General features: G+C 40.8%; 1 protein-coding gene across 1 annotated transcript in view; it reads right to left on the bottom strand.

Moving 5' to 3' along the window:
• The window catches only part of PRRC2B (proline rich coiled-coil 2B), a 103,258-nt gene extending 75,560 nt beyond the window's left edge, over positions 1-27,698 (bottom strand). Inside the window, 1 exon segment of the mRNA XM_077147246.1 lies at positions 27,509-27,698. The gene's annotated coding sequence lies outside the window, so the exon portion shown is untranslated.
• Between the last annotated feature and the right edge of the window lie 222 nt (positions 27,699-27,920).

Below are 27,920 nucleotides of genomic sequence, written 5' to 3'. Positions count from 1 at the left end.
AGCAGAATAATGTTCCTCCAAGGATATTAATGTCCTAATCCCTAGAACCTGTGAATTAGGCAAAAGGGACTTTACAGATGTGATTAAGTGGAGGACCTTGAAATGGGAGATTATTTTAGATTACTCATGTAGTTTGATAAAATCAGAAGGGTCCTTATAAGGGAGAGGTAAGAGGTTCTGAGAGAAGATGTGGTGATGGAAGCAAAGGCTGACACGATACACTTTGAAAACAGAGGAAAAGGTCATGAGCCAAGGAATACAGCTAGCTCTAGAAGCTGGAAAAGACAAAGAAACATATTCTTCCTTATAGCCTCCAGAAGAAATGCAACTCTTATGACACTTTGATGTCAACACTTTTTCAGACTTTTGATCTCCAGGACAGTAAGATGATAAATTTGAATTAAGCCACTAATTTGTGGCAATATAGTCATGATAGAAAATTAATACACTCATTTATTCAACATATTTTTTTTTTTTTTTTTTTTTTTTTTTAAAGAGAGAGGGAGGAAAGGAAGGAAAGACAGAGAAGGAAGGAAGGGAGGAAGAAAGGGAAACATTTTTAAACATTTTCTTGTTTTATTATATTTCGTTTGTTTGTTTATTTTTTACATGGGCTGGGGCCGGGAATCGAACCGGGGTCCTCCGGCACGGCAGGCAAGCACTCTTGCCCGCTGAGCCACCGCGGCCCGCCCTCAACATATTTTTATTGGGCGCTACCATGTGCCCAGCACTAAACTCAGCCTGAAATGTAAGAGGCCAAGCTGGATACAACCTCAGTATACAGAGATGATGGGACATGCCCATGGTTATGGGCTAATTAACAAAGTATGTTCTAGACTTTCGTTTTGGTACAATGATGAAAAACACTCAATTGCACCTAGATCTCTGCCGTCCCCAACTACAGCTTTTACTTGGCCACTAAATCCAGAAACATATCTGAATGAAACCAGTGGTGCTTTTTGCTCTGTGGCGAGTGACTCCTTCTCACACACCTTGCAGATGTATTGATTTAGCATCATTAATATAAATTCAGAAAACTAGTTCTTCACTAAATTGAAAACTAAACTAGCGAAGGCTAGAGAAGGAAAAAAAATTTTGGTTTTTAAAATTACATGTCATTTAATTCTGAGGCCAAAAATATTTTATTTCTATGGATAGTGCTAGAAAGTCTTCCTAAAACCTGTTAATCCTCCACCTCCTGTGAGTTCACTGGATACAAAGAGATCTTTCTTTGACTTCGTACTGTCTGGAACTGTGGAGAGAGGTTAGAGTGGATGCAGAAAGTTCTTGGACTCTCTACTTGGAGCACAGCATTCTTCTCTGAGAACTATCTTCCCACTCCCATCCAAAGAAGCCCCTGCAGCCAGATCTGCACTAAGAGACCAGGACCAGAAGTCTAACCACTGCCGCCACTCCTCACAACCCTGATGGGGGGCAGAAAATCTGGGAAAACATAAGTTACTCTCCAGGGAATTCAGTCAGAACTGCACCTGAGAGATATCATCAGTAGGTCTACAACTGTTGCTTGAACTATGTTAATTACTGGAATTAACCTCCCAGTAAATCCAATCAGTCAGCAAATACTAACTGGGCATCTACCATGTCCTAGGTACAAGTCATTGCTACTACAGAGCCTCGGGGAAGCCACTACAGAGAGCACACTAGACTACATGCACATTTTCTTTTGAGTGCTCACCTCTACCTGTAAACAACTTCTGCACTATTGTGCATAATATCAGCCCCTCTAAACTTCAGTTTGCCCATCTACTAAATGCAGGACCTGGACAAGATCTCTCAAGCACCAGCTGACTCTAAAATCAAATGCATCAGTGTTAGTACATGGAATTACTAATGATTTATTCTCAAATCAGCTATCTCCTCCCATACACCTGGGATTCTACAGTCCCACATAAACTTGGGATGCTAATAGGCAATGCAACTGAGTCACTATTGCTAAGGAAACAACACCTTTGGGGAAGGGGTTCTGAAATTTGTTCATTTAAGCTCTTCACCATAAGACTGCAAAGATGGAGGTTTCTCTTAGGCCAGTCCTGGCTCTAAAGGAAAATTGGGGATGGCTATTCTGCTTGCCAGTTGGTTTTCATAAATATCAGGCAAAGGATACTGTTAAAGTAGAGGTTTAACCAGTTTTCAAATATTTACTAAGTTTTTTTTTTATCCATCAAAACACATACACACACACACACACACAAACAACACAAGCTATACTGTCCTCACCCAGTGGCAAGAGGAAAACAAGCTGAACACCTGGGTATAAATCAAGAAGCCAGCCAAGGCAAGAGAACATGCCTCTCAGTAGGTTAGAGGCATGTTCATTAAAGTCTGACTCATGCTTGGATCTGAAGGACAAGAACTGACTAGGTACCAGGTCGTTGTGAATGAGCTTGGACCTACCCTGGTTCACAGCTTTCACACTACTCTCTCTCCCTTTTATAAGCAACAGAATTCTATTTGGGTTTTGCAAAGAAAATCTAATTTGGAACCCCAGATATCTGTGAATAACACAGATTCAAGGCAATGGTGCCTTAGCTGAGGAGTCCTGCCTGTACCTGGGCCCCTGCCATTCATCATCTCTTCTTACCCATAGTAGCCCCACTCCCCCCGACTTCTGTATTTCCATGGGGCTCTAGAACATTTTGTAAATAGCTGGTCTAAAAGAAAATACCAGTGAGTACATGAAAAAAAAAAAAAGGCCTAAAAATCCACATGAAGACAGCTTTGGAAAATGAAGAAAAGGACATTTAAAAGTGAATACTGGCCTCCATATTTTCACAAGTTATCAAAGAAGTACTTTCTGAGAGGTCCAGGCTTTGTTCACCAACAAAGGCAATTGAATATCCAAGCTCCACTTCCCCAGACAGCTGTCCCACTTGTCAAACAGGTTACTGAGTCTCACCTGCTACCTGTCCACCAGAGAAAAAATCTTCCTGAGCTCCATTTTAGCAAAAGCCAATTTCAGGTACAGAATTAATTTCACTCCATGCTTGGGGACCAGTCAGTGTTAGATGCCTAACCAAGTGATTATGGGATGGCCTGTAACCTACTGGGGAACCACTAGAGCTACAAATTCAGTGTTAATCACAGTGGCTGCTGGCACTCCAGAGAGCCAAGCACCCTGCTAAGCCTTAGCACTCTGACTCCTCACAACTCTATCTGGAAATACTATTGTCATCAGCCTGTTTTACAGAGGACACTAAGGTTCCGGATAGAGAAATAACTTGTCCAAGGTCACAAAACGACAGCGCATGTAGGCTACAGAGCCCCAGAGCCTCGTCTGGATAACACCACACTATGGACTACCTGCCTGAGGAGCCCACCTCTAGGACCTTGCTGCTGCTGCTACTTTTGGCTTACCTGTGGGAGGGTGCAAGATAAAAAAGACAGATGCATACAGCACTACTATGAGTCAACCCAGGCTCAATGGCCATTTTCTGGCCGACTGCACAGATGATGGTACCAGAAGAGACTTCAAAGACAAGCACTGTATTTATGCCAATGCATCCAACAGCTAGATTTTCATCAAAGGCAAATCCAAGCCTTTTACTTTTTGCATATCTCTCAGAGTCTAAAAACATTCGGTCAAAATCATCTGCCTCAAGTAGTCCTCAGTCCTCAGAATAAAAGGAGACATTCACCAAGGACACAGCACTTTGCTTCAGTTACCAATACTCAGTGCTCCAGCCCAAGCCCTACTGTCTCAGAGCACAGGCAGATGTTTGGGAAAACATGCAATCTGCTAGGCAAAAACAAAAAAAAAAATAAAAGTACAGCACAATAAAGCCACTATTGTTAGGCACAAGCCAAAGACCCCAACCCAGGGCTGGGAAGAAAGGAAGACAGACTGTTTATGGATGGAATGGAAAGATCCCGTACCTGGACAAAACACCAAATATCACAGATGGAAACTGGTAACAGGCTGTACAAACACTTCAGAAAACAATTACACAAAAGCCTTTCCTAAAAGGGCTTGATCATTAAACAGTTTACTTGCACTGTATGTTACCCCATGCTCTGCTAAATTTCTATCAAAAAGTAAAAGAACTATACCATAAAATACAGGTACAAGACTAATGAATAAATCTATCCTTCTTCAATATGCCAATGTGGGATAAGCTTGGCAAAAAAGAACTTTAACATAAGGAAGGCTTCACATCACCTGCTTCAATCCTCAAATGTTTACTGATCATTAATATTGTGCAGCTAGGTGCTGGGGATATGGAGACAAAGGAGACTTCATCCCTGCCCTCCAGGAACAAGGGTCTGCAAGTTTTTTCTGTAAAAGGCCAGACAGTAAATTTTTGGGCTTTTCGGCCATTGTAACATGAAAGCAGTCACAGACAATATGTAAATATATGCACATAACTGTATGCTGATAAAATTTTATTTACAAAAACTGGAGGAGGGCCTGATTTGGGGTTGCAGTTTGCTAACCTGAGTCTAGAGCGTTAAGAAGATGTGGAAATGAATAAATTACAATACAATTAAATCAACAAAAAGGGTTTTTCACATAGGTACCAGGACTAGCTGGGGTACGGAGATCTTAGTTGAGTTTTGAAGGAATCTTCTGCTATCTCACTGAGCAGTATCATGATAACTCTGCACACCTCTAGCTTTCAGAGGCTCTCTACATGGCACCTATCAGAAATGCTGGGGTGGTTTTCAAGAAAGCCACAGAGCACCCACATTTCTTGGTTCTCTCATAATAAGCAGCTAGCTCATCTGTAAAGACTGGACTCAGCTGCACAATCATTCCACCTGCAGAAATCCAAGCAGGTACAGCACAAACCTCTATTAGAAAAAGTTCCTTGAAAATAAGATTTGAGAGAAAAACAATATGGTGGAAGCAGGATTTCCAGTAACCCAGTGGTTTGTCATGGAAGATGTTAGTAACCACTAAAAGAGGACCACTACTGCCCCCCCCTGAGAAGAAAGCAACAGAAATGAAAAATAAGAAAAAAAGGCAGGGCCGAGGCACTTCCCCACCCAATTCTCATGCAAACTCAACCTCGTCCCTTACTCTCCTGGCACTGAGAGTCAGCATCTTACCTCTACCCTGTGCTGGTTATGATTTTGGGCCTGTTTCCCAATGGATTAAATAGAGGACAAACATACTTTTATCCACAACAGGTCTGTTGTAAGGAACATATGGGAATATGAATACAAAGCACTTAACTCAGTGCTGGTCCTTAGAAGGTCCTCAACCTATGTTGTCAATCTGCTCTTGTTTACCTCTTGGCTGCCCTTCTGCCAGTGTCTGCTTTACAAACACTACTATGACTCATCTTTTCAGACTACTATGCAATGAGGGAAGCCTCAAATTTCCCAACAGGACTGCTCTCACCCACCTCTGGGCTCTCACAGCACTGGTACTGGGCAGATCTGGCACCATGCTTTGACCTCCTCATACGCACCAGGGGCCTGTCCCCCTGTAATGTTATATGATAGCGTAAGGGCACTAATTTAGAGCAGGTCTTCAAAAACCACGAGAATAAATTCACAGCTGTTTAGAATCTGTTGGCGGACCCCTTTAATGAATCATCAAGAGACAGAAACTTACTTTCATTCTCAGAAAGAAAGCCTCTTGAGATAAACACTCCACCATGACTACATTTGAAACAACACTAAAGTGTCCCAGTTTCAAGGTTTCCCACTTCAGGGAAACAAACAAGATATTCAGTGCAATCACACACAGATATTACAATAGACTGCTGCCTCAAGGAGGTGTTTAATCCCAGTCCAGTCTGCCTTTTATCCATGACATTTTTTAGTAATAAAAGGAGTACAGAAAAACTATCATCCATAAACCAGCTCCCAGATACACTGCTTGATTTCTTTTCACCCAGCAAGTCACTGAATTCAAGTGCTACCATACAGCAATACTTAATTATCTACCTTGTGCTACTTTGTTCTACAGTGTCTTTATTTCTTATTTCAAGAATCCAGCAATTAAGGTCATAAAACATTTTATATAAATTCTAAACATACTTGCTTTTTTGTTTAAAAAAATGAATATTATTTTAAAGAAGCTTAGAGAAGACTGGAAACAAGCTGTGTATCAGCTCACAGAAGAAGACATCCCAGTCAGCCTCTGGCCAGCCCAGAAGTAACTCTGTTTACATCCAAAGGCCTTTCCTGAAAGAATGACTTCATCTGTAGAAAGCTGGAATCCAGGCACAAAAGGAGAGGGCAAATCAAGCAGCCTGGCTTTGGCAGAAAGTGGCTTTCTTAAGACCAGGAGAAAGCATTCCTTATCATCTTCCCAAATCCTATGTCTTCACAGATTCTCAGATGAAAAAGAAACAAAAGGCATCTATCATCTACTATATAATAGCCACCGCTGACTAAATAAACTCAAAACTAGCCCAAGGACAACTCACCAGCCTCTCTAGGGCAAACAGTTCCTACAGATGAATTCCTTCTTGTAGGTAGTAGTTTTTCTAGACTGCCAAAAACGAAAGGAGCCAGTGAGTCCACATTCTACCTCCTCCACTTTATTATTGTTATTTCATCTACAAAATAGAGACAGAATATCTACTTTAGAAGACTGTCTGAAAGGATTGGGAATAATGTTACAAACTATATACTAACGGCCTAGTGGCACAGAAAAGGAACTCAACAATAGGTATAGTTATTTGCATTGTCACCCCACCCTCTTTGTGGCTGCAGCTGAACTCTCTTTACATGCAGGCTGGGCTTCAAAAGTTCTTGGGAACTCTTCATTCTCAAGAGTTCTGAAGGGAAAAGAGAGAGAAGTTCACTCTCCATATATGTAAGGCAGGGTGTGACAAATGACCATTCATTCCAAGTGCCATTTATTCTGAGCATGCAATACTCTGCAGCCACTGTAATAAAAGACTGTAGACCTATGTTCTCACTCAGACAGTGAGCCAATCAGGTGAAAAAAGCAGCGAAGTGGTGAATTTTACCTAATTATATACACACAAATATGTAATTAATGTATATAATCAAATGTGTATGTACATAAAATAGTAAGTAGCCATCTACATGCACCACATCCCAGTAATGGCCCTTAATTCAATTCCATTCAATTAATAAAAACACTGTTTAGAATGGGGTGTGTGTGTCTGTTTAAACATGGTTAAAGGACCTCAGGCAAAGAGCTCACCCTTCTGAAACCCCCTTAAAAGGAAGGTAAATGACAAAGTGAACTCGAAAGATTGGACAGCAGATAAGAGATTTTGACAATTTTGGCAGGCAAAGAGCTAACAAATACATTAAAGTATACTACAAACTGAGGACTTACAGAGGGGGTAAAAACTCCCATTCATCCACAGAATGCCAAAAAACTCAGGAGGTGGCTAAAAGGAGCAGACACCTCATACAAAAGGGAGAGTTGCAGGCATAAAATGCCAGAGGATAGGTTAAAAAACTATGTGTGCAACATAGACTCCTGTATTGCCTCCCTCTGTCCCACTCCGGATAAACAAAAAAAGAGACATTCTAGATTTGAGAACCCCACAGTTAAAGCAGGTATGGGTGAAGAAAGGAGCTAAAAGAGGAAGCTAAGTAAAAAGTGAAAACCTGAATAAAAAATCATTAAAACATCAGGCCCCCTCTGCTGTTTGCTTCACAGGAGAAGCTTTAACAGAAGCAGTATAAGATTAAGCCAAGGAAATCTCAGAAAAAGTTAAGATGAATGCTAGCAACAACCCCCACCCCCTTCCCCAATTTAAAAGATTACTCCCGAAGTCCAAATTTAACCAGAAATTCCAGAAACAAAAGGGGGCAGGGAGAAATCATCAAATAAAAAAATACAAGAATAATCCCCAAGGTTGAAGTACCCAAGACAGAAGGACCACCAAGTACTCAGAATAACGATGTAAAAAGAATACAGGGTACAACATGAAATTTCACAATGCAAGGAATAAAGACAAGAACCTAACAGCTTCTGAAAGAAAAAGGTTCCATGGAGGAACAATTAAGAGTGGCAATGAGTTACAACGAGTTTCTCACCAGCATCATTCTTCACCCTGGGAAAGTCTAGAATGTAATACTCAGCTGACCCGTCATAAATGGGGATAGAAAATGAACTTTTCTGGCATAGCAAGGACTCAAAATACTTCCTTCTCAGAAATTTGTCAACTAATGTGCTCTAATAAAACAAAGGAGCAAACTAAGAGAGAGGAAAATGTAGCTGCCATTCCTAGCTGCTTATCAGTACAAAATTCTTCCTTTCCCCAGCAGCCCAAAAGCTCCAAGGGTTTCTCTTTAAGAGAAATCCATTCCCCTAGCTAGCGGCTGATTCAGAGTGGACACACAACCCATGCAAGCAAGATACCTGGATCTTTAATGACAAAACTGGACCAACCGATTCCAAACCTGCCTACTTCTGGACTTCCATTTACTTGAGCCAATAAATGTCCTTAATAGAAAGTTTAACATAGTTGCTTTTACTCAATGTCCAAAAAAACACCTAACTAAAAACACAAATAAGGGATCCCACCCAGTAAAGGGTCAAGGTCAAGTCCCAGAATGATGACCAATGGAAGCCCATGATGGCAACTGTGCCACAGGCAAGGGCACCACCAGTCCTGACAAGAGCAGGACAGAGGGCTCAAGGGGAAAAAATGGATCTGACAGATTATCTGATGTATCTGGTGAATTTGAAAAGAGTATTTATTACACATTACCAGAATATTTGTGAAAAGTAAAGGATACAAATTTTAATGTAGTTCACTGTATCAATCTTTTCTATTTTGGTTAGTATTTTTTGTGTGCTATTTAAGGAATTTTTGCCTTCTCCAAATTCACAAAGATATTCTCCTGTGTTTTCTTCTTGAGGCTTTATCTTTCATAGTTAGGTCTATAATCTACCTAAAATTGATTTTTATATGTGATTTGAAATAGAATATTAATTTTTTTTCATATGGAGAATCCAATTTTCCCAGCATTTTGTCTTATGGAAAAAGCCATCAAGTAACTACATATGGTCTGTTTAAAGATCTGTATTCTAGTCCATCGATCCATTTGTCTGCCCTCTTGCTTTAAACAGTAAAACATCATACTGCTTTAATTACCTTGGCTTTTATAAGGTTTTGATATCTGGCATATCGAATGTCAAATCTGATATTTGGTATATTCGATGTTGCTTGTCTTCAAGAATGCTTTGATTATTCTTGGCCCTGTGTGTTTTCATGTAAATGTCAGTATGATTATAATTTCCAAAACAAAACAAAAAAACAATGACAAAGAAAAACCTGGGACTTTGATTGGAACCACATAGAATTTAGAGATCAATTTGGGGAGAAATGATGATTTTACAGTACCCATACTGGTAAGGATGTGGAACAAGGATAACTCTCCATGTATTGTTAATGGGAGTGTCTACTGGTACAATCTCTTTAGAAAACTGTCATCCATCTTCTAAAACTGAATATACGCCTACCCTATGACGCTATACTTTCCTAAATTTATGCCCAACACAACACAAACATATACATATATCAAAGAACATGTATGTTAACAGCAGCACTATTCATAATAGCCCAAAAGGAAAACACACTAAATGTTCATCACCAATGAAACAGATAAACTGTATTATGCTTATATCATGGGGTACTATACAACAAGAACAAACTCACTCAACTACACGGGTGAAACTCACAAATACAATATTGAGTGAAAGAAGCCAGACACAAAAATGTATGAAGTAGAATCAAATGCTTATGTGCCTCAAAGGACTTTGTCAAAAAGGTGAAGAGACAGCTAACTCAATGGGAGAAAATATCTGGAGACCATATATCTGATAAGGCCTTGATACCAGTATATATAAAGAAATAATAGAATTGAACAACAAAAGAATAAACAATCTGATTATAAAATAGGCAAAAGATATGAATAGACGTTTTTCTGAAGAAATATGAACAGCTAAAAAGCACATGAAAAGATATCCATCTTCATTAGCTAGAAGGGAAATGCAAGTCAAAACCACAAAGAGGTATCATCTCACACCTACAAGAATGGCTGCCATTAAATAAACAGGAAACTATAAATGTTGGAGAGAATGTAGAGAAATTGGAACATTTATTCACTGCTGGTGGGAATGTATAATGGTATAACTGCTGTGGAAGACAGTTTGGCAGCTCCTCAGAAAACTAATGAATTGCTCTATGACCTGGCAATACCACTAGTTGGTATATACCCAGAAGAGCTGAAGCAAGAGTGATGAACAGACATTTGCATACTTATGTTCACACCATTATTCACAATTGCCAAAAAATGGAAACAATTCAAGTGTCCATCACCAAATGCATGGATAAACAAAATGTGATATATACATACGATGGAACATTATGCAGCAGTAAGAAGAAATGAGGTCATGAAACATGACAACATCGGATGAACCTTGAGGACATAACGCTGAGGAAAATAAGCCAGACACAAAAGGACAGATACTATATGATTTCACTAATAAGAACTCCTGAAAAATATAAACTCAGAGTCTTAAAATGTAGAATGCAGGAACCTAGAGATTGAAACTAGAGAAAGGGTAATGGTTACCTAATATGTACCATTAACTAGTTGATGAGGTTGAACTTAAATGTAAGAAATGGATAGAGGTGACGGTAGTTCGTTAGTGGGTTTATAAGTAATAGTGTCATGTTAAAGGTAAATATGATTGAAAGGGTTTTTTTAGATCCATGTACCTCACTGATTAGCACTCCAAAAATAAATAAGTTCTCACATGAACTACTTCAAAGGTATGACACTTGTACAAAGAGTTAATGATAGAGGAGGATATAGAAAAAATTACTTATTACATACTAAGGTCTATATTTAACAGGAATATATCACGAATATCACAATAAAACTAGGGGTAAATAACTCAGAGGGATGACAAGAATTAAGGGGCATTTTGGATTTTCTCTTTGGTGTGGTGGGTGTGTCTGTTACTTTCCCCTCCAGAGCAATGAAAACTGTCTAAAACTTAGAGTGAGGAAATTGTACTACTAAATGAAGATACTGTGAGACATTTTTTTTTATAGAATACATGTTATATGAATATATCGCAACAAAATCTGCAGATTAAAAATAAATAAACAAATATTCAAGTGCTAGAGAACATGTGGAGAAGCGAGGTATACCTATTCAATGTTAGTAACATAGCAGTATAGGGCAAAGGATATAGGAGGCTAAATATAGGGTCACCATATGATCAGGCAATCATGTTATCACTGGGAATATACTTGAAAGAACTGAAAGCAGGGACTTGAATAGACATCTGTACACTGACGTTTATGGCGACATCATTCACTATACCCAATGGATGGATGTGGCCAAAGGATACATTTACTGAGAAACAGAAGGGTGAATTATGGTGTGTGTGTGTATATATATAAGATGGAATATTGCGTAGCTATAGAAAGGAACAAAGTCATGAGGCACACAATGAGGTGAAGGAACCACAAGGACATTATGATGAGCAAAATAAGCCAGAAACAAGATGACAAATGTTGTAAGGTTTCTTCAGAAATACTTGTAAGAAAATTGAGGTCTAGATTATAAACTCTTACAGAGGTCACATTTATTCCTGAGCTTTAAATATTATTTTTAAATTATGAGACGATGTGCTATATGTGTATAACCTGGTATTTTCCTGGAACTTTGGTATTTCCCGTGTGACAACCAAGACTCAAGTGGGAGTTCTGCAGCTCTGAAAGTCCGCATTCCTACCTACAACAATTGTTAAAGAAGCTGAAAAAGAGATCAGGATTCAATTAGAGACAAAAATGAAACCAATCTGGTTGGGACTAAGGTAAATCAGAATACAGAGTAAAGGATGATATTGCCTGTCTTTCAGAACTTCACCTACGGTATGAGAACAAAGGAAGAGAGGTTTATTTTGTCCAAAACTTACATTTTCTGTGGCGCACAATCTAACTTGATCTTTCTGGCCAGTTCAGTTAAACAACCTAAACACATGGGAGTCTAGAATTGGGAACAAGGTCTTGCAATTCTGTATAGTTTAATGTATTACCCAGGTACATTCCAGAGTATGTTGGGCAGATAATTTAAAAGTATTGGCAAAGTTCCTTGAGGGAATGGAGAAAAAATATGGAGCTATTAAACCTCCCCACCTGGGAAATCCCTGATATTCTCTCTAACATCAGGGACTCCCAAGTTAATAGACCAAGCCCGTGATCTTGAAGCTGGCTCTTTTAAAATTTATTTTAGTAAAGCAAAGCCTATTCATAACTATGCCTAATTGTTAACTACCAGAGAACCTCTTAAATTGCTCAGATGTGACCTCTCTCTCTCTCTAAGTCCAATTCTGCCCTCCCCACTAAGTGGGACATGACTCCCAGTGATGAGCCTGGCCCTGGCCCCATGGGAGCAACAATGCCTACCTGACCAAAAGGGGGAAAAGAAACATAACAAAATATGGTATCAGTGACCAAAAGATTTCAAATAGAGTTGTGAAGCTATTATGGAGGTTACTCTTATGCAGCACAGCCAGATATTGCTAATTGCCATGGTATGCCAAGCCCCAACCAACAGTATTCCTGTAAACCCTAAAGAACACACAGGGCTCTATCTGAGGCTCTATAACAGTTTCACTCACTAAGTTTATTTTTCAAAAACTACAACCTCCAGATGGTTCCTAGGCCAGATAAGCCTGAAACCCAGAATTATCAGTCTCTCCAAAAGCATCAATCAGTTCATTCTCTACCCCATAATGTCAACACCTCTTTTGCAACTTTAAGAAGTTAAGAGTGGCCATTGCCTAAATAACCCCAAAAGATTGGAAGAAGGCGCAAAGTAGAAGGAGGAATTGTAACATAGAAGATAGGATTTAACAAATGACTAGTGAATCACTACACTGCTACTTCTTTTTAGTCTCCAGTGTCTCAGAGCAACTAGAAGGAAAGACCTGAAATGGTGGAAATTAACCCATATCATACACTGAAATTTGTTCTAAAACTACTGTTAAAAAGTACTTTGAAATGTACTGCTTTTGAATATATGCTATATTTCATCATAAAAAATGTTCAGAAAACAAGGTAATAGGAGGCAGATCTTCCCATTGCTACTGAGAAAGCAAAAAAATATATATGAAGCAGAACAAAAAGTCATTTTATAAGGGTCAGGGGGGCAACTGCCAATGAAAATATAACTGGTATGATTTTATATATGCAGAGTCATGTTAATTTTTTTTAAAAAAACTATAGATCACAAAACAAAAGAAAAATATAACTTCTTCACCTTGGTTGAACAAGCACAGTAAAAGCAGAAATGACAGATTATTTGATTAACATAGATTGGCAAACATATTACAAAAGTGAGTACATATTAGACTTAAAGGAAAATCACAAAATCTCTTACCACAGAATAAAGCAAGACATAAAGGAAGCAGAAATAAAAATAATCCCCATAGTTGGAAATTCTAAAACTGTATTTAAAAATTTTTGAATCAAAGAGGAATTTAAAACCATAGTCACAGAATATCTAGAAAAATAACACAAATGAATAGCACTACATATCAAAACTTATAAAACAGGTAAGTTTATATCAGAGGAAATTTAATCTAAAAAACTTCAAATTTCTAACAGAAAAAAATGAAATGAAATTAAGCATTCATTTTAAGAAGCCAGAAAAACACACAACTAAATGTGAAGGAAAGCAGAAACAATAAAGAAAAAAGCCAAAAGCGATTTAGTGAATTCTAAAATGGAAGTTATTTGAACAAAACTGAATTTTTAAATAAAAAAATAAAATAGAAAAACCACTAAGAGAAAGATATCAGTACCTCCATTTTAAAGACAAGAAATCAAGGTTCATTCAGCAAGGTTAAATGACTGGCCCAATGTCACTGACTTAGGAATCACAAAGCTTCAACTTGAATACATGTCCGTCTCTCAGGCCTTTTTTTTTTTTTTATTAATTAACGGAAAAAAATTAACCCAACATTTAGAAATCATACCATTCTACATATGCAATCAGTAATTCTTAACATCATCACATAGATGCATGATCATCGTTTCTTAGTACATTTGCATCGGTTTAGAAGAACTAGCAACACAACCGAAAAAGATATAGAATGTTAATATAGAGAAAAAAATAAAAGTAATAATAGTAAAAACAAAACAAAACAAAACAAAAACCTATAGCTCGGATGCAGCTTCATTCAGTGTTTTAACATGATTACTTTACAATTAGGTATTATTGTGCTGTCCATTTTTGAGTTTTTGTATCTAGTCCTGTTGCACAGTCTGTATCCCATCAGCTCCAATTACCCATTATCTTACCCTGTTTCTAACTCCTGCTGGACTCTGTTACCAATGACATATTCCAAGTTTATTCTCGAATGTCGATTCACATCATTGGGACCATACAGTATTTGACTTTTAGTTTTTGGCTAGACTCACTCAGCATAATGTTCTCTAGGTCCATCCATGTTATTACATGCTTCATAAGTTTATCCTGTCTTAAAGCTGCATAATATTCCATCGTATGTATATACCACAGTTTGTTTAGCCACTCATCTGTTGATGGACATTTTGGCTGTTTCCATCTCTTTGCAATTGTAAATAACGCTGCTATAAACATTGGTGTGCAAATGTCCATTTGAGTTTTTGCCCTTAATTCCTTTGAGTAGATTCCCAGCAATGGTATTGCTGGGTCGTATGGCAATTCTATATTCAGCTTTTTGAGGAACCGCCAAACTGCGTTCCACAGTGGTTGCACCATTTGACATTCCCACCAACAGTGGATAAGTGTGCCTCTTTCACCGCATCCTCTCCAGCACTTGTCATTTTCTGTTTTGTTGATAATGGCCATTCTGGTGGGTGTGAGATGATATCTCATTGTGGTTTTGATTTGCATTTCTTCTCAGGCCTTTTTCACCCATGTTAAAGGAAACAGTACAAGAAAAGCACTCTGCAAAGCACTAAGCCTGACAGTTATTATGTAGACCATACTGTGCATTCTAGGAATGCCCACAGGGCCATCAGTGGGCCCCAAGGTCCAGACAAATGCCACCGCACCGCCAGTTCTGGCAGTATTCCTGGAACCCGAGATGAACATGGTGAATGTGAAGTCCAAGTGTGGCCTGAGGGTGGAGTCCGGGCTCCCACTGCATCAAGTGTGGAACTCTCCTTAGTGTGCACCAACTCCAAGCTCCTTGCCCACAGAGGTCTGTATTGAGTCTCCCCAAGCTGGCAACAGCACTTGCTGGATGGTCCCAGTGACCCTTGTCATCACACAAGCAGTCCTGGGCTAAATTCCACAGGACCTTGGATAGGAATCTCTGCAAAAAGTTACTGGACTGCCTCACCTCCTTTTAACTATAGAGCTTTTTTTTTTTAGCTTGGGAAGGCACTGGGAATCAAACCCGGGTCTCTGGCATGGCAGGCGAAAATTCTGCCATAGAGCCACCATCAGACCGCCCTCACCTTTTGAATAAGTAATTAAATTCAGCAAAGGAAAAACAAAAAGAGCACTTCAACATACAGTTGAGGAATTGTGGAATTGTAACCCATACCAAACACTGAAACCTGTTCTACAACTAATTGGAGCGATGTACACTGAAACTTACTGCTTTTTTGTATATGTGTAATTTTTCACAAAAAAGAAAAAAGCCGATTGTGATGATAAAAAAAATATTTATTCCTTCTAACCTCCAATGTCCTGGAGCAGCTAGAAAGAAAAATCTGAGATGATGGCATGATAGCCCATGACAAACTCTGGGAGCTGTCCTGTACATGTTAAAGAGTGCTCTGAAAGCTAAAAAAAATATATATATATTTAGTTGAGAAAAAGACAGATGTATCACACAGCCCTTCCTTTCCAGCTCGACACCGGGCAAATAGAAACATAAAAATACATAGCTCTATTTCAGTTTTCCCTTCTTTTTCTCCTTCAAATGATAATGAATTAGCAGGTAAGAAGTACTTTGCAAATGCCACCTAAATCTGCGTTCTTCACTGTAAAATCTGATTTAACAGAGAACATAAATTGGAAATGGCATTTGTATTGGATTGTTCGTTCTAACCACATCAATAGCAAGGTTTCAGAGAGCCACTGACACATAAACAGACATAGACTGAATCTGTTAGATTCACATGAACCATCAGTCTCCCCCACCCATCCAGGAGCCAAGGCACTTGAGAAAGGTCTAATCAGGAGGGAATTAAGCCTGGGAAAAAACTCTTACCTGACTATAATTTGAAATCATGCTAGCAGAAAGCCAAGGATGTACCACCTGCCCAATCCATCAGACCACTGGTCGTAGGACATAAGTGCTTTAAAATTTATGAGTCACCATTGTAAATTCAAAACTACTGCATGCTACTGATACACACCCAGTAAAATAAATTCAAATGATACTGAAGTGTGGGGAACAAGTCAATTTCACCAAAAAGGTAACTACTGATAACAATTTGGTAGATATCCTCCACATCTTTTTCTTTGCTTTTCAGCACATAATTGTGGTCTTCAAATTTTCTTCTAAAAATGTGGACATTTACAGTACAGTATTATGCTACAACCTGCCTTATTATCTTAATTTATTGTGGTCATCTTTTCAAGAAAACACATATTGATCTACCTCACTCTTTGAAATGCTGCATAATATTCCACTGTGTAGTTATACCATATTTTATTTACCCATGGCCTACAATTAGATATTTAAATTATTTCCAGCTGTATACTATGACAAATACTGCTACAATCAACATCTTAGTACATGCATCTTCACCCATAGACCAATATTTTTGTGCCACCTGACATTTCCATGAAGCACATTTTTAGGTTTGTGCCCAGGGAACTGAAAAGCAGGCAAAACAATCCTTCGTAAACTTACTTCAGACAAAATGCTAGAAGAGAAATGAGAACTATAATTCCATCCAAAGAAACCAGCAGTGCTGCATGACCCCAGACCTTTAAGAAGGTAAATTATACTGGGAGTCAGATGCCTTTAGCAGCAGATACCTGGAGGGACCCAGAGCCCAGACCACTTAAAACAATTTTTCTTTCCAACCCTCCTCCAATAGTCTACGCTCCCAGTTTAGCTTACAGGCAGAAAAGAGGCAACTGTGGCTTGTCTTCAGAAGCTCCAAAGAAGAATCCTTAACAACGTGCCATTCCACCCTGGATTTAATTTCTCCCTTTGAGAAAATACTACATCAGGTTCCCTGAATAATATCGTAGCTCTGAATATTTTTTCTAACAGTCTGCTGAGATGGGTGCCCTTATTATCACCCCCTATTTACAGATAAGGAGACTGAAGTTCAGAGGTGAAATAACAGGCCAAACTCACACTTGCGCTCTGTATCACACTGTCATATCATCTTTTTTTTTTTTATGCTGTATGGTGGGGTCACATTTCATTATTCTTCCATGTGAGTATCCCATTATTGCAGAATCATTTGTTGAATTTTTGTTTGTTTTATTGGTTTGTTTTGCTTGTTTGTTTTTTTGGGGGGAAGTACATGGACTGGGAATCGACCCCAGGTCTCCTGCATGGCAGGCGAGAATTCTACCAATGAACTACCTTGCACCACTTGCCATATCATCATATGCCAAAATGGGGGTGGGGAGGGGCCAGGATGTTTGTTTATATAGAGATGGTTCATCAACAATTCAGATCCAGCAAATCCCCCTTCTCTTTGATAAGAATAGATAATCCAAAGATATTAAGGGGGGAATGGTAAAAGGACTGAATGGATTTAAGGGTCTCTAGCAAAACCCAAAGGGTTGTTCCCCCGAATCCACTTCTTTTCCAAGCCTCAGATGCTAAAGGAATCCTAGGACAATTAAAGGCACAAGACCAAATCTGGAGTAACAAAGAGGGAGAACCCAAAAGTAAGAGCCAAGTGCTCCCCAGGAGTTTTCACAAGTATGCCAAGTTGTGATTTTAGCAAGGGGGAAAAGAGGAACATTTGTCCTCACTTCAAATACATAATGTTATTCACATATTTATAACAAGCTAATGTTACAAAGACCTTACCTGCAGATCCCTTGCCCTGCCACTAATAGAACTCCATTCTCACAACTCCCTGAACCCTTCCCACTCCATTAACATCCCCCCCTCCAAAATTCCTAAAATATTATTAGTGTTTTATGCTATCCCCTGACCTAACCAGTTCACATCATAGGGTACACTGGTCCACCTGCCTCCACCGCCCAACCTCCCTATGTCAACACCAAACTATTTACCTGTACCTAATATGCTCTGAGATCTCTGGAGAGCAACAATTGATTAAATTTATGCTTTGCCACCACTGAGTTCTACCAATACAGTGCTATGATTTGTCCAGAAAGTGCAAAGAATTACAACGCCTTTTTTTTTTTAATCACTTAAGAGGACAGGAAAGGACTGAAGTGATCCTGCTGGAATCATGTGTAAAATAGCTAACTCTTACTTAACTTTATTTACATTGAGATATACCTATAAACATTCACAGCCTCTGTTTTCCAATGGTCACTTTAGTTTTAGACTTTATGTGCATAGTTAAAATATTTCTATTGGTGAAAAGCAACTGTTTTCAAGACAGCATTCACCTCCTGAAAATGGATCTTGAAAAAGGATAGCAAGGATGAAGGAATGATTTCATTTTCTACTTTGTGTACTTCTGAAGTGTCAGACGTTGTAACAAGCCTGTACAGTTACAATTTTTTTAAGGTCTCAGTAAACTGAGCATATACCTTCTACTTATACCTATACCCATAGAGAATACCTTATACCATTCCTGACCTGAACAGGTGCCCTGCATTGCACTAAAAACGTTACAGGAATTATGTCTATCTTCAGAGCAATGTTGTGAGATAAGACCCATCACTATTCGGCAATACTGAGACTCAAAGAGACTTTCCCACACTTCTATAGCAGATAAGTGGCAGAACAGAACATTCATACCTGTCTGATATCAAATCAGGGCTATAGTACGCTAAGCTGCAGCGTTTCTCTTGCAGCTGGAACCCAAGAATGGCCTTAACATATATACCTTCCAAGAATTTAACTAAAACTCTCCAAAAACTGAACAGACTCAACACAGGGTGGCAGCCAGTAATCACAAGCCTTTGTTAGCTAGAAGAGCTCTCCACAGTGGTATTTACCTTGGAGAGAGAAATGGATGGCAAAAAGAGCTCGTTTGCCCCACAGGAGGTCCTTGTTGATTAAGATGTCAGTCTTGGCTCCTGTAGGTGAGGGCAAGGGCTATTTGATTTGGGTCCAAGCTGCAGCATAGCACAGGATTCAGCACACAATTAGAAACCCCAACATTTAGTAAACAAACAAGCCCCAAGTGTATAAGTCTGCCTACTCCAAACCCCCAGGCCCTTCCCTAGTGCTGAATCCAGCAATCATTAATAGCTATTGTTTATTGAGAGCTTGCTTGCCTTGTGCCAGGCACTTTAAAAAATACTTCACATACATGACCCTCTGAATCCTCCCACCGAGTCTATGAAGTATTACTATGCATATTTTGCAGACAAAGAAAACAGACACAAAAAGGTGAAACAGTTGACCCCAAGTCACCTAGTTCACAAGTGGTGGAACTTGGATTTGGAGACTGCTGACCCAAATCTGGATCACTGTATTACGTACTTCATGCCTACTAAAGAGAGCCATTCATCATTAGGAGAAACAACAGAGGAGTAGGCAAGGCATTTCAATGATTTCTCTCTAGGTTCAAGCTAACAGATAACAAGCCCCGAAGAGCCACAACAATGTGATTCCACATTGTACCTCCTTTGGGCACTCATCTTTCCAGAGCACAAATCTTTACTGACCCAACCTGATGAAATAGCATCCAGGCATTTCCAGGTGCTTCGTTTCTGCAGTCATTTCAAAGATGTTCACTAGGTGTGAGCTGTAATAAATACACAGAAAAACAGGGGACCAGAGGCCAAGTGGTGGAGCAGGGAACTGAACCAATCTACAAAACAGCCATTTTCAAGAGAAAGCACAAAGGATCAGCCTCCAAATAAATTCCATGTGAATAGTAAGAAATATTAACAGCCACAAAACAACCAAGGGCTGCAAAATGTGAGCCTCAGAAATCTCCAAAAGGACTATGTGAAAACTTCAAATGGAGGCAGTATTGGAATTTTCCCTGCCAAGCTCTAGTGCATAAAAGCTTGGAAAAAATATCCCAGGTAGCATCATTTGGGTTGACACTGAAATTCAAGCATAGATCTGACTACTCACAGCACTCGCTACAAACCCCTTCTTCCCCACATGGGCCTTTACGTAGTGAGATGCCCAGAGCAATTCCTTCCATGGCCATTTCTGCACTGGAAGACCACAGTGAACAGAGTTGAGAGTTTCTAGGCTATGCTTGTCCAAACGATCAAATCACAAGAAAGTCCTTCACTGACTATAGCAATCCTGAAAACAGTGATTGCTTCTGACTTGAGAAATGTGCACCCCAAAATGCTATTCATTTAGAAAATTCACACTGCGGAAACACTCACATGTATTATTTTATATAAACTGGCACAATATTTTTGAAAAGGAACTTGGCAGAATCTTTACCAAAATTCTATTCAATTAGAAGAGTCCATGCTGCAAAAACACTCTTCTACCCTATTATAAATCGTATGTTTTTGAAAAGAAATTTGGCAGAATTTTACCAAATTGTGTAATGTCCAAAAATCGGAAATAGCTCAATAGGAGATGGGTTAAACCAAGATTATTCACAAAATAGTTTCTGCAGTTGCTAAAATGATACAATCCATGTTTGCACTGTCATGAAGCATGCCAGCACATTTTATTAAGTGAAAAGAGCAGCATGCTTTAAGAATGCAAATACATGTGCGTGGTTAATGGGCAAAACATTTTTCTGGAAGGAAATCCCAATAAACTTCTCCAGGTGGTTTCCTTTCACAAAGGGATTGGGAAAGAGTCTTTGTACCTGTGTATTCAGCTTGAATTTTCTAACTGCATGCTAATAATGCCTTTTTTCTTTTTTTTTTTTTTTTTTGAAGTCCACTGGGTATATCTGGGCCATGGGGGTATGAGCATTTTTTTGTTTTCTTCTTTATACACTTACATATTTAAAACAAACAACTTAATAAAGATTTTTAAAACATTAAAAGAATAGGGTAGTTCTGTATATATTAATATGGGAAAATGCCCATGATATATTTGCTTGAAAAGCGTAAGTTGCAGGACAAGAAAGAGTATGATTCTGTTTTTGTTTAAATATTCTACATAGGGTCATATTTATATGTGCAAAGAAAGTCTAGAACGGTAAAGACACCAAACTGTAAAGAGTGATTATTGCCTGGCAACGTGTGTGGGGGGGCCTTCTTTTCCTTTTGGTACACTTGTATTTTTTTTTCTTTTCTTTACAATGAGCATGTAATACTTCTGCAATTTAATTTTTTATCAGTGGGGTGGGAAAAAAAAAACAACATAAAAGTCTGCATTATATTTCAGGACAACATTCTACTCTCCCAAACTATTTCTGAACACTCAGCCCATTCAAGGCCCAACAGGTCAACAGGCAGTAGTGGCGGTACCCCTCCCAGCCAGACCTGTGTTTTCTGTACCAGCCTGAAACAGAGCAGTTCTTTAAGCTCTCAACTGCATGTAAACAGCACCTGCTGGAAAAGGCTCTAGAAGATACAAAGGAAACATGGAAAGTGTGTTCTGAAGATGACCTCCTTTTTCCACTTGGGCCTAAGTGACATACCCTTCCAATATCAAAAATTAAGAATTGCCGTAGCCCAAACAACTCAAAAGAGAGGTATGGAAAGATCAAAGGTGGTGGTGGAGTTATACATAGAAGACAGGGTTAACAAATATGAATGCTGAATCATTAAATTGATATCTCTTTTAGTCTCCAGTATTTTAGAGCAGCTAGAAGTAAAAACCTAAAATTGTGAAACCGTAACCCATGTCAGTCTGAAATATATTCTACAACTAATTGTGGTGCTGTGCTTTGAAATTTATAGCTTTTTTGTATATATGTCATTTTTCACAAAAAAAGAAGGAAAAAAGTCGACTGTGATGATAAAAAAAATATTTAAGCCCTCTAGCCTCCTATGTTCTGGAGCAGCTAAAAGGAAAAATATGAGAGGATAGCATGGTAACCCACGACAAAGTCTGGGATCTGTCCTGTAACCACTTGCTGAAGAGTGCTTTGAAAACTATTGCTTTTTATTTCTTTGCTTTGTGTATATATATATATATATATACACACACACACACTATACTACAGTAAAAAACGTTAAAATTCTAAAACAAAGTGCTGCAAAGAAAAACAATACGTACAGGGCTACAAAAGAATCATGGAAGGAGATGATGACATAATTAGATTAAAGGGTTCATGATGGCCTCTTTAAGGAAGTGTTGCTACCTTCCCACTAGACCCTAAGTGCTTGACAAATGCACATAGGGTGTCCACAACTCCATGTCCCAGAACAATAAATGACTTGGCCAAAGTCAAATCTGTAAATATAGACTCCAAGTTGCCATCATCAAAGGCTTAAGCAGGATTCAGATGCCCATAACTTAGTGGCTCATGAAGAAAGCCACCTTGGGCTCAAGGATGGAGACTGAAGGAGAAAATCAATACTGAGCAGAAGATACTGTGCATGCCCTCTGACCTGGAAATTCCACTTATGGGAAATAATCAGCCATGAGGACCAAGACTTACATGCAAGGATATTCCTTCAAGTTTTGTTTATAAAAGCAAAAAACGGGTAACAATCCAAAGTTCAAATAAAGATTTAAATAAATCAGGGCATATCCATATAAAAATAATTATACAGCTTTTAAAATCATATTTTCAATAATTTAGGTAAATACATTCTTGCGTTAAGTGGTAAATGCAAAACTGTAACACAGTATTGTTCTAATTTAAAATATATATATAAATATAAAATGAGAGGAAAGAAATATATCAGAATCTTTACTGTAATTATCTTAGGTGAGATTACACGTGATTTGTACTTTTATTTCTGTCTGTATTCTTTTCGATATTTTCCCTTTTTTTTGTCAGTGAAAATACTACTTTTATGAAGAGGAAAAAATGTACTTAAGGGAGCTCACGGAGTATCTGTTGACTGTTAAGTGAATTAACAATGGTGTTGCTTCTACAACACCATAAAGACAAAGACTGAGGGTTCTTCTTGGAAAGGAAGAAGAAAGGATATAGACCAGAGCTATGAGCTAAAAAGAAACTTGCTGCAGAAATCAAAACAGAAGAAAATAACATAAGAGAGAATGTGAAAGAACAACTGCGACTCGAGATAAGACTTCATTTTGTCCAATGATACCCCCTACTGCATAAAAAGCTTTAGAAACCAATGTTTAGAAACAAGCATTTTACACGCACAACCAAGCCCTCAATCTCAGGCAAAAGATGTTTCTCAGGTCACATGGAAAATCAACAAATACAGCTTAGACCAAAGCCAACTAAGACTTCTGGCTCAAGTCACCAAGGCAAGCCTCCCTCCTGATACAGAGAGATGTCCCACGTGCCACCCACAGATATAAACAGTGATATCACCAATAACTAAGGCCCAGATCTGTGAGCTCCCAGAGGTGAGGAGGCCCAGTCTAAATTGCACCTTTTAAACCTAAAAGCTCATCATAAACAAATTCATTTCATGAGAACAGTGCACAATCTTCCATTTTTCACTCTCCTATCTCCAGCACCACAGGGAGTGTGCCTTTCTTTCTTTGTCCAAATGACAATGGCAAACTCAAGGTTCCTTTACAAACCCCAGAATGAATCTTAAATAAATCGAGTTTTGATTTAAAAAGACAGTTTACTTAGCCCCAACTTTCTACACAAAATTTATTTAAAACCAAAAAAGATGAGATTCAGAACACAAAGCCCAATAGTTTTCTGCTGGAAATTTTATTTTTCAGGGGGGAAATGTACTGCTTTAAAATATTGTCTAGATAGGCTCTATTTAATACCTGCCCAGCCAAACAAGCATACATTTCACAGTAGAGAAGCTTCATTATCAAACTTAGAAATACATATACTCGCCCACCTAGCATATTTTAGTTTGAAATAGAAACCAACATAGAAGTGATCAATTTTAAACAGTAGAAAATGAGATATATAACCACCATACAGCCACTAGCAACATGAGACAGTAATTTCTGCAAGACAAAAGCAAAAACAAAAACTTAAAAGTACAATAAAATAATCCTTCAGGAAAAAAAAAAAGAGAACTGAAATTTAAAGGGAGATGATGAACAGGCCAACCAAAAGGCATAACAAAAACCCCCTGCCAAGCCCACGGTAACTATTCCCCTACTGAAACTTGTTCTGGCTTATCCTTCCTGAAATTCTACTCTCCCCCAGGTTCTTTTCCAGTTCTTCCTTCCTCAGGCACTTTCCCCATTTGGGCCTGAAGGAGACAGGAGATGACCCCACCTACCTTCCCCACACACCCCTCACCTAGCTACCGGCTGAGGCTTGGCCCTTTCATTGTTACCCTGGCAATCAGCATCAGGGAGTCCGTCGATAATTAAAATTCACACAAAGCTTGATGGGAGAGGGAGCTAATTTGGTCTTTTTCCCCAAATAACCAGCAAGCAAACAAGTAATGAGCCAGACGAGTCTGGGCTTACCATGCAGTTAGATGGCAAGATCGGCCCAGTAGCAGGAAGGAAATTTAAAAAAATCAAAGGTGACAAGACCCCGCTAAGCCATCTCAGTCCCAGAGCCAGGAGCAAGCCAGGAGGAGACTCCACAGAGGCTTTAGGGAAAAAAAGGAAAGATGGTTGTGGGAATGCCAAAAGGTGATCGAAACAAATTTCCCACCAGGCTGCAAAAGAACTGTATGTTTATGCAGTGTTATGGCAGGTGGGGGGGTGGGGGGTGGGGGGTGGGGCTGTTTATCAATAAGTTATGGGTTTAGACAAGAAGCAATCTGGGTCTCACACCTCACCTGGAGTCTGGGCTTCTTGGGCCAATCTATCCCTTGTAGCAGCCTCAGTCCTTCCCAATGGTCTCTAATAAAACATCAGCAACACCTAGGTTTGGTTAAGGCTAATAAATGGTTTCTGATAAACATCCAAGATACCCAGGTTAGGTTAAGCTCCCAAACTCTTCTAAGCCAGAGTCTGGTGGTTCCAGCGGTTGGGTGGTATTAATGACATAAAAGCATTAAGCTAGGGACATAATTTCGAGTGGAGTGGTTACAGTTACATCAACCAGGAGAACAGGAGAAAGTGGTAAAGAATTAGAGGAAGGCACCAGAAACATGGGCAAACAAAGAAAACAACATACATTTTCATCACCTTCCTATAAATTAAGCACTTTTTTACAAATCATATCTAAGGCTCCAAGGACACAGGCATAATTATTCTCATTTTATAGATGCAGGAACGGAGGCTCAGAGGCTTGCGTAAGGTAACCCCATGAGGACCAGAAACCAGGTTGGGAGGCTCCAAGACCCACACTTGCCTGAATAAGTAGAGGTTTCCCAAATGATTATTTGCCAATCCCAAAGGAAACCAATTATCCTCAAAAGATAGGGCTCCCAGGGCCTCTGTTCATTGTTGTCCTGAGTATCTTGTACGTTTCCAGCTCTGCCTTAAACCAAGATGGAGGAACGGAATCCAGATGGGCAAGTATCTGGGGTCCAGGGACAGTGATCTACTACCACAATACCCAGGACTATCAAGTTAAGGGCTCCAAATACTACTCTTTCCCATCTCTGTCTCCCCACAGGGGTCCAGCATCTAATGAGTGCCCAATAGTATACTGTGCCTTGAATTTCTTCTCCCTTGTCTGAGCCGTAGTCCAGCACCCATGACATCTACCTGCGTAGTTCAGCTCTACAGGTGGGACAAGAGGCTAACTTCTGTCTTAAGACTTGATGGAAGGTACATAAACAGCTGTAGGAGGAACAATTCTCCAGCACCAACTGCACACCAGGCACTCTGCTAGGCCCTTTACTATCATCCCAACCCTACCAGATGGAGGGTAAAATGTTCCAATTCATATCAACAAAAACTCAGTCCTAAAGTCTCTGGGTTTTGAGGCGAAAGAAGCAGAATTTACACTCCAAAGCCTGAGCCTCCCCAACCCCACATCACACCACAGCACTGGGCACAGACAAACCTAAAAGGCTGCCTTCAGATTTGAAGAAGACTTGCTGAGACTTCAGATGGACAGTTAACAAAAACCAAAAGGACAGTGACGTATAAAACCACCAAAAATGCACACAAACCTCGAAAAGAATCTTTCAAGGAAAGTTTAACAATCCTGTAAGCGGAAGAGTTTTAAAGGTTTCTCCCAAGCAGCCATTTAGCAAATGACACACTCAGGAGATCCTCCTCAGCCCCCCTTTACCGGCTTCCTTGAAATTCGCCGGTCCCTGAAAGAAAAACACCTCTTCCTGCCTAAAGGTGGGATCCGACCCCTCACGGTATTAAAAAGGAAAGAAAAGAAAAGAAGGTAAAAATCACCGTCTAATTTTATGGAAGCAAATCCACACGTCAGAGGTCCACAATTTGAACAGTGATGTGTTTCTTACTTAGAAGGGAGGCGGGGAAAAAAAAAAGAAAAAAGAACGGGGGTAAAAAACCCAAACCATCTGGTAGGCCCTGAGAAGCGACATCCTGTTTGTTATTAAACCTTTTTAGCAACAGAGCATTAAGTATTTTGAAAATAACCCTCTTGTTCCCACACTCAATCCGAAACTGTCTCTGGAAGCTATTAACCTCCCTAAGCCTTGCACACAGTCCCACATTAGGGGACATACGGGGGAGGGGGCAGCCTGCCCCCTGCCCCACGCCCCAAATCGGCTCTCCGACTGCCATTCCCAGCTCTCGGGTCTACCTCCACACCACGGAATTCCACCTCCGGGTGGTGTTTTGCAAAAGTAATGGTGGGAAAGGGGCTCGGCAAACCTTCCTTGGTATTTCCAGACCACAGACGCATTCTCGGTCCCTGGAATCTGGAGGCGGAAAGCCGACCTCTGGGACTCTGGCGGACCCCCCCCCCCGCCCGCCACCATCAGACTGTTAAACAAGGTGGGAGGGGGCGACCCAGCCGCGGTCTGGGCCCCAAGCCGGAGACTGGCCTCGGCGCTCAACCCCGGGCTTCGCGCTGCGCTCAGGCCCCGCCAGGCTCCAGAAGCGCGGGGCGGCTGGCCGGGCCCTGTGAGCAGCGCCGCCGCACGCCCCAGCCCGGCCGGCAGAGCCCCGCTGCACCCGCGCTCGCCAGTCCGAGCCCGGAGGCCGCGCGGCGCCACCACAACAATGGCGAGCGGGCCCCGAGTCGGCCCGCGCCGCCGCCGCTCCCCAGGCCCGCCCGGCGAGACCACGGCCCTGCAGCCCCAGCACTACTGGGAAACGGCGGCGACGGCGAGGATCGAGCCCGGCCACGCTCGCGGATAAAGGTCGGGCCAGGCCGCGGGGCTCGCCGCTGTCAGTCAGTGGGCGCTGGAAACAAAGCCCCGGCACGACCGTGCCGCCTCCGCGCCTCCATCTTAGCGCCGCCGCCGCCCACGGCCCGGCCCCGCGCCGCCCCGCGCCCCCGGGGCCCACCTGGTCTGGTTCCGCGGGCACGACTGGGCCAGGCGACGGCGGTCGGGCGGCGGTCGGGCGCGGAGGCGGCGGGATGGCGGCGGATTGCGAGGCGGCGGCGCGGGCTGCTCGCTCGCTCGCTCGCTCGCTCCCTCCCTCCCCGGCTCGCTCGACAACAGCTCGCAGGAGCTTCGGAGCCTGTGTCTCGCCGCTCGCCTCCCTCTAGCGTTCGGCTCCCCGCCCCCCGCCTGCCGCCGCCCCCGCCTCCTCCGGCCTCCTCCTCCCGCCGCCGCCGCCCGCAGCCGCGCCTCAGTCTGAGTGCAGCGCCCCCTGCCGGGCCTCGGGGGAAGGATCGGCGGCCGCGCGCCGCCCGCCCCGCCCCCGGGGAGCTGAGGAAGGGGAGGGGGGCCAGGAAAAGAGGGACAGGGAAGAG

This window comes from Tamandua tetradactyla, chromosome 2 (assembly GCF_023851605.1).
Source record: "Tamandua tetradactyla isolate mTamTet1 chromosome 2, mTamTet1.pri, whole genome shotgun sequence".
Taxonomy (NCBI): Eukaryota; Metazoa; Chordata; class Mammalia; order Pilosa; family Myrmecophagidae; genus Tamandua; species Tamandua tetradactyla.
Note: the sequence above shows the minus strand (reverse complement) of the source record. Positions and strands in the feature narration are given on the sequence as shown.